General features: G+C 54.2%; 1 long non-coding RNA gene across 1 annotated transcript in view; it reads right to left on the bottom strand.

Moving 5' to 3' along the window:
* Positions 1 to 8,009: 8,009 nt before the first annotated feature.
* LOC111818864 overlaps positions 8,010 to 10,713 on the bottom strand; it is a 3,144-nt gene continuing 440 nt past the window's right edge. The window contains exon 3 of the long non-coding RNA XR_002822746.1: positions 8,010 to 8,330. This is a non-coding gene — a long non-coding RNA (uncharacterized LOC111818864). The remainder of the gene's footprint in view (positions 8,331 to 10,713) is intronic.

Below are 10,713 nucleotides of genomic sequence, written 5' to 3'. Positions count from 1 at the left end.
CGGGGCGGCGCGGGCGCGACCTGGGGGCGACGCGGCTGCGATCCCGGGGGACTCGCTTCCGGCTCGCTCGCCTCGGCGGGGGGCTCCTCCTCCCCGCGCGAAGGCTCCTGCGGTCCCGGCTGCCGAGCTCGAGAGCCATCGCCCTTGGCGCCGCAGTCGCGCCTCCACTCGCCCTTCCCGGGGGGCTGCCGGAAGTTGGCGCTGTCCCCACCCTTAAGTGCTAGGCCGTGGAGCGGGGTATCCCAGAGGCCCAGCTTGGGGGCTGGCGACTCTTGGCCCTCGCACCCGTTCCCAACTGCGCCCCAATGCCAAAGGTCCCGAACGACCGGACCGTACCTCGCGATTCCCAGGCGACGCTTCCCTCGCTCCGGTCCGGTGGGGCTGCGCCCAGGCTGGGGCGGGGTGCGCCCGGCGGGCTTCTCGTTAGCTTCCGGGTGCGGTCCCGCGGTCGACCCCAGCTCTCTCTTCGGCGAGGCGTTCCGAGGCCGCTGCCCGAGAGAAGTCCCAGCGCAGGCAGGGTGGACGCGGGCGTGCAGGGCTCCGCCTGGCCCTGGGGACGCCCTCTTCCCGGCGTCCCTGAGAGAAGCCTCCAGATTTGAAAATCAATTCAGCGTCGGGTGTAATTGTGCCCTAGCACAGTCACGCTTCAATCCAGGAGAGACCCCGGCCCCGAGGTCTGGTAGGGACGCGTGGGGATACACCCGGCCGCCACATGCCGCGGCTTTCTTTCATTGACAAAAGAGAGAAAAAAATCCGTAACAAAAGGCAGAGCTCTGTCGCTTAGGTGCTTTCATCCCGTTGGAGAAAGGACAGATGTGCCCATTGTCCGGCCCTTGGCAGTTACAGCCGGGTCAGCGCCGAGCCTCAGCCACGGGTGAGGGCGTTCACAATGGGGACAGGAGACGGGATCTGGGCCCAGGCCTGGGATGAAGTGTGTGTGGCCTTCGCTGCTCCCCAACTCAGGGGCTTGGGTTGTTAGAACTAGGGTGGGGAGCCCAGCAGCCTGTGCTTTTGCGGAGAGTGCTCCCTGGCACTTGGAGTGGCCAGAGCTCAGCTGGCGGCAGCAGTGGTGTTTGGACCACAGGACAAATGTTTGGGTGGAGACCCTGGGCCCGGTCCCCAGTAGGTAAGGCAGGGCAGGCCCATCACTTTGTCCAGTTCCCTGCCACTGCTCGGCAAGGCCATGGGCCAGATTCACTAAGGTCTGTGGGTACAGCCAGCCTGACTTCCTTGGAAGGACCAGTGTTCTGGGATTGGCTTTGCTGGCTGGCTCTCCTGGGAGGGACACTCGGGTCCTGTCTTAGTCATATGTCCAGATACCTGGGAAATGAGGCACCACCCCAAGGGGCTCCATCTCTACCTGCTCAATGCACACTCAGGAGGTCGGAACATCCCTGCTCCGTAGGAAATGGTTTTGGGGAAAAACCGGGCAAAATGAACTCAGGAAACAAAAGGATTCTATTTCAATCCTATCTAAATCTGCCTTTTCATACACACATATACATAAGCATAAAGCACACTTTTGGCTTAGAGGATCACAATATGTTGGTAGGAAGATGAATCCTTTAAAAAATAATTTCTCTTCTTCTCTCTCTCTCTTTTTTGTATAGCAGAGAGCGCTGGTCTTCCCAGGAGATGAGGCCAAACAATGGGTTAAGGTAGCAGGCAGCCTTTGAGCTCAACTGCCCCCTACTTATTTTAATCCCACTGAAATGATTGATTTGCCCTTATGACAGCTCTTCTCACAAGGCAGTGTGTCAAAAGAAAGGAGTAAATGCCACCACTTGCACACATTGTCCATGGTTTTCTCTTGTGTGGCTAATTGGGTACTTGGTCCCGGAAACCCTCTTTCTGATAAGGATTCCAGCTGAGTCCCTAGAGGCCACCAAAAGAGTCCTGGGACCCCTGAGTTCAACTCCCACCCTCCCTGCACCCCACTTTTGTGCAAAGGGGATCCCATGTCAAGGGCTGGTCCCCAAAGCAGAAGAGAAGGGAAAGATCTGGGTGATTGTGTTGAGGTCGCTCTGTTCAGTGTTTGACCCTTTAAAAAAAAAAGCGTGTGTGCAGAACTTGCATTGGCTTGCTCCTCTGCCTCATCTTGCAAGGCTGTTCACACCTTTTAGTTAGCAGTGGTTTCCCTGTCTTTGATGAGCTGCAATGGCTGCCTAGCCAGAAGCAGCATAGTCTTGCTTGGCCTCTGGGGACTGAGTTTCCAGAAGGTGCGGGGAGGAAATGTACTCTTCCAGGAGGTAGACCTGGTCAAGGTGAGGGTGAGTGGAGGCCTGAAGGCACTCGGAAGATTGTCAGCTGCCCGAGGGCTGGGATGACTTATTGTCCTTTGTGCTGTCCACCTGCACAGCACAGTGTCTGGCATTCACTGGGTGGGGGTATTAGAGCTTCTTGAAACTTGGTAGGTCAGTGTATGAGAGTTGGGGGGTATAGTTAGGGCCTCAGATTTTGAGTAGCTTTGAGGAATTTAAAGAAAAAAAAGTGTTAACATAAGAAAATTGCGTACAAGCATATATGTAAAAAAAAAAAAGACTATTGACTGGAGGCTTGTTGTGGATAATATTTTCAGTGAGGAAACAAGATTTCAGGATGTTTGTTTTGTAAGTGTCAAGAGGGGGGATGGGGCACAATTTGCCTTATGCTGCCAGGCAACCCCACCAGGCTTAGAAATGAAGCAGAATAGGGCATTTCCTCCAAATACTGTCCTCACAGCTTCTCTGGAACATTGGTTTGGAAGTAATGCTTCAGCTCTCCTTGTATAGTTGGAGCGAGCTGCGCAGCACCAAGGCCAGCCCCAGTCCTGAAGACGTGTTTCAAGCTCTGCAGCGGTGGGGCTCACAGTCAGGGATTGCTTCCTGGCTGCAGCCTCCGCGGGTCAGCCACCCCTGAGAAGGGCCGTGGGCCGAGCTCTCCTGTTTTTCTCTCCAGCCTTCCAACCTCTGGACAAGTTTTGTTCAGAAATTGCTGCTGACTTGGAATAGAGTATCAAGAAATTTAGATGCCAGAGGCTCAGTGTTTTGCTATTTAAAAACCATTTAAAGAATCCTAACTGGTCACTGGGCTGTGGGACAGCTCACAGGTAAAGTGCACGCAGGTGCCAGGCCCTGGGTTCAAGTCCCACACCAAAAAGATGGGGTTTCATCTCCAGGGCCAAAGAAGTGGCAACCAATTATTCTAGCTCCTTTGTTTCGTCTTTATGTTCTGTTTAGCCATAGTTTTATTGTTTTTTTCTCCTTTTCCTTCTTAAGTTATGGCTTTTGCCCTTGGAGACTGTATTTCTAACTTGGCTTGTTTGTGCTTTTCTTTATTCCATCTCTGACTCAGTCCTCCAAACCCCAGAGAGAAGATTCTGTGCCGAGGATGGGCTGTTCTGCCAACAAGGCCGGCTGGCCCCCTGTTCCAGGGCCTGCTGAGATCACCGAGGGGCAGTGGAGAGTCCAGAGCACTGGACTGCACTTTGGGGTGCTGCTTTTTGGCCAGAGGAAGGTCCCCCTGCTCCACTGGGCCCTAGGGTTGCCCACCTTGGCGAGGGCTGACCAAGGGTTTGGTCCCAGAGCACTGGAGGAAGAGAAGTGCCCACTGGGCATCTTGGGGTGAAGAGGGAGTTCTTTAGGGTCCCTTCAGCAGGGTTGCTTTTGTGTTCAAACCTGGCTAATGTGGAAATACATCACAAAGGGAATTGGCCAAGGCCGCAGTGAAGTAGTCAGATTTGGGGAAACCCGGAATGCTTTGCTTTCAGGGCCAGGCATTTGGGGCTGTGGCTCTGGATTAGCTTTGGACAGGGGCTGGAGCCAGAGTTGCTGAGGGGTGTAGGGCAGCTTCACTGTCACCCGGGGGTCTCCAGGCATTGCGCCTGCTCCACTCGAGGGCTGTGGAAGGCTAGAGGCACATCCCTGACTGTGGACTGGCCACCCTGCCCTGGGCTGCCTGAGCACTGGGCACGATGATGCCCGACAGGCTGACAGCAGCTGTGCCTGCCTAGGGAAGGAAACTAAACAAATCATTTTGGTGTCTAATCAATTAGTGTTTGCCCAGTCAAGTACCGTAGTTTTAACAGAATAATCGTTACTGCCTTTGTCTTTATTTGACCCACAGACACCTAGAAGATTTAAAAATAAAAGCCCAGTGTTCTGTACTCCTTGCCCCTGGCCTGTGCCTCTCTTCCAGCTGGGCTTGCTTGCCTGGCCCAAACTTCCTCTCCCCTGCCCCCCCTTTCTCTCTCTTTCCTCTCCCCCCTCTTTCTCCTCCTCTCTCCCCTCCTTAGAACACTGCAAATCCCACATCCTCTTACCAAGTGGGCAGGCCTTGTGCACACCTTTTGTCCTGAGCACTGTCCAGGTGTGGATTATGCAGCCACCAGCCTCCAGTCGCCTAAGCCTGCCCTCATGCTCCTTCCAGAACTGCCCAGAACCAAGAAGTCCTGTGTGTGCAGCTCTGGCTTCCAGGTACCAGTAAGAGCTCCCCCTGCAGAAGGGGGCTACTCGGGGGAGCTGAGCAGGTAGGGCACTGGGCTTTAGAGATGTCACCTCCCAGAGCTGTTCTTTGGGCCCAGAGAGTGGGGGGAGAGCAGGGCTCCTAAGTAGCTGTGCCTGGGTCCCCAACAAGACACGTGTGGGTCTGTGTGCCATGTGTGGGCCTGTTGGTGGTGGCTCACGTCTAGATCTTTGGCCACCAATGCTGGGCTGTAGGCGTCCCAGAGAGGTGGAGGGAGGAGATCACCAGGGCCAGGAGACCCAGAGGATGGGCTGTGAGGCTGTGAACTTTTGGGGAAGCAGGTGGCCAAGAGACCTGCATCTTTGGGATCCCTGAATCATTTAGGGGAGTAATGAGCCAGGGTTAGGGGCTGGTAGGGTGATAGGAGCATGTGTACTGAGTCTGTCCTAAGGGAAAGCAGCGGAGGTAGCTGGAAGTGACTCCTTTACCCTCCCCACAGGGGCTCAGGCCAGCTTTGGGGACCTGCCCTGCCTTTCCAAGTCTCCAGCAGAGCAATTTAGCCTCAACAATAGATGATTATAATGTACTTGACTAATGCCCGTATTTTCCTGTTTAACATACATTAATCCAAGTAACAAAAAAATCAATATTACTAACAACACTGCAAACAAATCCTAGTCTCTCTCACGGAAAAACCTCGGATTTTCAGTCAGTCCTAGCCTGTGAAGTTTGTTATCCTCCTCTAGTCCACTGCTAGCTCCTGGAATCCAATTCTGCCTTTCATAGTCCTGCTCTGAAATCCCAGATTTTTATTTTCTTTTGCCATGGTGGGGGCATCGTGGCACCCTTCAAGTCGCAGTCTCCTCTCTCCGAGGCCTTTTGAGCACCAGAAGTTGACTTCAAGAATGCCAGTGCTGGCCAGTGGCTTCAGTTTTTATTGTTCCCCTGCTTAACAAAACCCCAGAGGTGCCAGCCCCTGGCTCCCCCACAGCAGAGGCTCCATGCCTGACTTCCCGCCCTGCTAATCTCAAGTGGCTGCCGTGAGTGGGTGTTCATGATTCTCAGTGTGATTATTTTTTAAAAATTGGTATTTTCCACCTGGAAGGAATAAACCAGAAGAGCTGGCTAATGAAGGAATTTAAGTTTGCAAAACACTGTGAATAATTTAGTATTGTATTTCAAGGGGGAAAAAATAGCTTTCTTAAATCATCCCCGCAGTATAAATTGCAGACTTACAGTATGGTCCTGGTAAGTCTAAATTTTTAAAGGAGCAATATTCAAAGAGACATAGATGTCTGTATTAATTATTTATTCGCCGGTGCCTTCCTTCGTTTCTAACTTATTATTAATTAGGCGCCTCTAGTCTTTTGCAGAGCGCTCCACGGAGCCGGTTGCAGCTTTAAATATGAATTAAAAGCAAATCCAAGCTACTGTAATGCGAAAATTATTCCGTGTCTTGCACGGCAGAGATGAATAGCTGCGTGGATCAATACCGTGAAGCTCGGCTCCCAACGACAGGGTTATTGATAGCTTATATTAATGATGTTAATGATGGAAAAAGGAAAACAACGGTCCACCCGACTTAGAAACTTTTTAGCCACTGAAACCCCTCGATAAAAATGGGAAGGGGGCAGGAATCGGGCTTAAGTGTAATAAGAAAATTATTTATGAAACCAGATAAATGACTTCAGAGCTCTGATGCATTTGAACCAAAGGCTCCTGGCTCCGGCTGGGGAGACCGCGAAAGCCCCAGGGCCGGAGTGGGGCTCAGGGACCCTGCACCTCCGGTGAGCGAGCCCTCCTGGTCCAACAGGACTCGCCCGGGCGCCGCACAGGAGCTCTGGGGATCTGCCGGCTGAGCCGGTCCCTGGGGAGCCCGGTCAGTGGGGTCCAGGTCCTGGGCCGTGGCCGATTTCCTCACTGACTGTCCTGACGCCCGGCCTGAGACGCGAGTCCAGAGCCCAAGCCGAGTGGAAGCCGGTTCAACTCTGCCTGCTTGACCAGGGGTCGCGGAGCCGCCCCTCCATCCCCATGCACACGGTGGCTGGTGCCTGAGCGAGGAGGTCGGATCCAGGCTGGGCAGAGCCCTCTCGTGCCTCCATGGCCCTGGCTGCTTAGACCTGGGGGCCCGTTTCCTGGCGGCAGCGCGACCGGTGAGGTTCGCCTGGTGTGCGCCCCTCACCGCCAGCCCCGATATCGATCCACTGCCCCTTTCCCCCTAGCTGGGGGCAACGGAGAGGGAGGAGGGCGCCGGGCGGGGAAGCCAAAGGTTAAATCCCGACCCGGGAGGACAGCAGCAAAGGTCAGAGCCCGAGGGTCAGCATAGCCAAGTTCCCCTCCCCCTCCGCAGGGTCCCCGTCTGCGCGCAGTGTGGGCGCAGGTGTGGGTCGGGCGCTCGGGCTCACTCCTGGGAGTGGAAAGGACCCGCGAGGGCAGCGGCGGAGGGAAGGACTCGGACGGGCGGAGTGTGGCGACCCAGCCTCCCCGCGCATCTGGATTCCGTGTCAGGGTCTCCGCTAGTCTCTCCCCTTCCCACCCCTCCTGCTGCTCTCCTCGCCCTCTGCACTGCCCCCCCATTTCTCCTCCAGTCTCTTCGCTCCCCGGCTCTGCACTTCTTTCTCCCTATCCCTACCTTTCTGGGCCCCTCCTTTTCCCCAGCCCCTGCCCTTTTTTTGCTCTGGGACCTCTGTCCTCCTCTCCTTCCCTTCTCTAGGTGGAGCCTGGCACAGGTCCCAGCACCTGCAAGCTCACCAGGCAGATGCCCACGCCACTGGCACCGACATAAACTAATCCTTCTCCTGCGAAAGCAGAGAAAGCGGAGACAGGAGAGCCTCTGCGTCCCCTCTCTACCTGCAGGGAAGTGTCTTTTGCTCATGTCCACAAGGCGCCATCTATGCCAGGCTTGTTTTTATTTTATTAAAACTAAACAAAGTGAATCTCAGGAGCTATAATGCTAAAGGTGCTGTCCAAGCCTCCGCGGTATCGTAGGCACCAAGGGTGACTCAGTGGAATCCGAAACCCAGACAGCCAGACAGCACGAGACAGCTTGCCGGCCAAGAGCTCCGGCTCAGCCGCCCCGTTTCGAAGTCCACAGCCACTGCCTGTTTCAGAGGAATGGGCAGTGCCCACTCGGCCTTCGCCACTGTCTGCAGGTCAGCAGCCCTTCTTCAGAACAGGAAACACAACACACACTGCAAAAAAATCACTTGATTCTGGAAAAAAATCAATATCAAAATTAGATTTATTGTCTGCTTATGTGATTAAAAATGACAAAGTGTTGGCTTTTATTTTCATAAAAAGACAGAGGGCTGCATGAAATAATTTACTATCAAGTTCTGCTTGCTTCACTGGCCTGGCAGGACAGAGAGGAGGTCGATGGGTGGCGGGGATAGACCCCGAGCCAGGACAGGTGGATGGGCCGTGGTCATCATGGAGGATGTATTCAGGGGAGGGCAGGAGGAGAAGAGTCCCCTCATCTTGCAGTGCTGAGCTGCCCGAGCAGCTCTCGGTTCTGCCTGCTTCCAAAGAAATGCTGCATGGTCTGGCCCCTGCACCAAGAACTTTTAAACTCAAGCCCAAGTCCCCAGCCTTGTGCCCCTAAATAATGGTGATGTTATTGCTGCTTAATTGCTTTCTGGACCTGAGTAGCGGCAAGGGTTTCTGGCTTGCTCAGCTGGCCTCCGGGATCCACGGCTGGGCTGCAACTGTCGGGTCCAGAGCAAGTGTGGATGTGTCAACCGGCGTCCAGCTGATGGCTGTCGGTCGGGGCTGAGGTCAAAAGAAAGCATCTCCACGGTGGCCGATCCTCCCAGCATGGTGTGCAGTATGTACCTTCAAGGAGCACTACTGCTGTCGGTGCATGCTGAGGACACTCACACCGGAGAGATCTATGTTAAAAAACGAAAAGGAAAAGCTGAAACTCATGAAATGGAGCCCTGTGGTGTATAACCCATCCACACTCCCAGCCATCCTGGGCCAGGAAAAGGCTGGCTCAGGAAACCTTCCCAGGTGGTTTGGCTTTGCTGGGGCCCTTTGTGGTGCCGAAAAACCAGCACTCCCAATCCCTGAGCGCACCTCCACTGGGAGCTGGTGCTGTTGGGGGCACGTGTGCCGGGTGCTCTCTGTGGAAGAGCCTTTGGCCTTGCCCCCATCTGCATCCGACTTGGGGGGCTTCCATGTGTTCTCCAGAGTCTCCAGGAACATGACTGTCAAGAAGGTCCAGATCTCGGGGTCCAGGCCTTCCTAGAAATGTTGATAGGCCCCTTGGATGCCCGTTCCTATTCCTGGGGCCAGCTCACCCTGGGCATTATCGTCTCCCCATGCTGCTTCTGGAATGAAGGCCTCAAAAACGGTGGGCCGAGGGGCACCAGTGTGACAAAATGGCCTGGGTTTTTCCAGCACGGGCTTCTTCTAACAAGACAGAAGAATCTTGTGGCCAGCAGCTTCCCAGGAAACAAACCCTTTGGGACTCTCTGTAGCTGGGACAACCCCAGCCCAGGAGCAGCTGGCCTGGGGTCAGAGGTCAGCCCTTCCATGGCTGCTGGGTGCCCCTTGCACGCAGAGAGGGCAGACCTTACAGCACCCAGCTCCCCCACGACATGGGGTCTGGAGGGTGGAGTAGGCCTGTAAAATTTAGGAAATTCTAACTAGACCATTAGTTCACACTTCTTGATACCTTTTTTGAGGCAGGGAGGTATTAGTGATTCCTGCAAGTGTCCACACTGGGGGTAGCAGTGACTGCAGGCTTCAGGCACAATCTACTGCTTGCATCATTTCATTGCCTGATGCGGCCAGAGCTTAAAAGAAGTTGTCAGGAAGGTTATGAGAGGCAAATGAGCGGGTGGTGCCGTTCCAAAGTCGTGGACCTTTTGCTGGCCAGCAGAATAAAAAGCAGATTTCTACAAATGTCCACATGGACCACTCCGTGGTTCGAAGCAGAAGGCTCTTTGCTCATTGTAGCTGCGTGGAGGGCTCTCAGCGCCGGCTCTGGTGATGACCAAACAGCCAGTAGTTACAATTCTCTCTCCAATGAAAGCGTGGTCAATAGAATTCTTGGTATCAAATGAGCAATAATTTGCTGTGGCTACAAGCTGGATAATGAAAGATGTTAGTGGGATCAATAAAAAATGAAAACACTTTTACTTACATCTTGAGTTACTGTTTTAAGAGAGCGAGAGGCAACAAACCCAAAGCTAACTTAAGAGCCTTCCTCTCCTGAACGCAGAGGAGGCGGCCAGGCGCCCGCTGGCCGGTGGTCTGGTTCAGCAGAGGCCGTCCGGGCCTCCACCTTTTCCTGCCCGCGGGAGGCTGGATTTCTTCGGAGAGTCAGCCCTTACGAACCAGTGGCAAGGTCAGTACCACAGTACCACGCCCCTAGGCGGGGGGGGGGGGGGGGGGTGCCGGCGGAAATAAACCGTGAATTGTTTTCCACCAAGACTAAAGGCCACCTATAGTTTTCTGAAAGACTATGCAAATATCCCCAAGCCCGAACTGTCACTTGAAAAGCCTCAAGTAGCCATTTGCCCTAGCGGTCCACCAGGCCTGAGCTTTTCGCTTTTCGGTGGTACACAGCGTGACACAGCAAATCCAAAGCATTTCTTCGGATTTATTTAATTTAGAGCTTATGCACTCTCTTTTTTCAGGCAAATTATTCTCCCCCTCTTCTGCCACAATCATTTTATCTGTCCGGCATATTTCCAGTTGGTGTTGGATTTATTTGTCCTCCCCACTCTGCTTTTAAACTATCGAATTCCAAATTCTGACTTATGTGGTCGTAAAGAATCCTATTGTGAAACGATCAGAGAAAAACTCTTATTTTAAGAACATACTAAGATTTTTAAAACGAGAAAAACACCTCAAGGGCTCTGTATAAAACAGGCACAACGAAAAGGCTCAGGGCCAGAGAGCTTCAGAACCAGTATGGGTCAAGAACACTCCGAGACGCGGAGCTGGGTGCCACTTCGGGTTCAAGGAGAGTGCGTTCTCCGCGTCACTTCAGAAACAAAGCAGAACAGAAATGCAGCCCGAATGCCCTCGACAGAGAGGACGCCGAGTAAACCTGCACCTCTGCAGGGCGGGGGAGGCGAGTGAGCAGCTTTCCGGGCCGGACTGGTTCCGAGAGGCCGCCGAGATTGCGCCGTGCTCCGGGCCTGCGCATCGCAGCCGCGGTCGGGTCTGGGACGCCCAGCGCTGGCTCTGCGGGCTCGAAGTGCGGGTGCGCGCCTGGCCCACGCGGGACGCGCCCGGCACCCACAGCCCGCAGCTCGCGGC

This window comes from Octodon degus, unplaced genomic scaffold (genome assembly GCF_000260255.1).
Source record: "Octodon degus isolate 3935 unplaced genomic scaffold, OctDeg1.0 scaffold00105, whole genome shotgun sequence".
NCBI lineage: Eukaryota > Metazoa > Chordata > Mammalia > Rodentia > Octodontidae > Octodon > Octodon degus.
The sequence above is the reverse complement of the archived record's forward strand: the minus strand, read 5'-3'. Positions and strand labels throughout refer to the sequence as shown.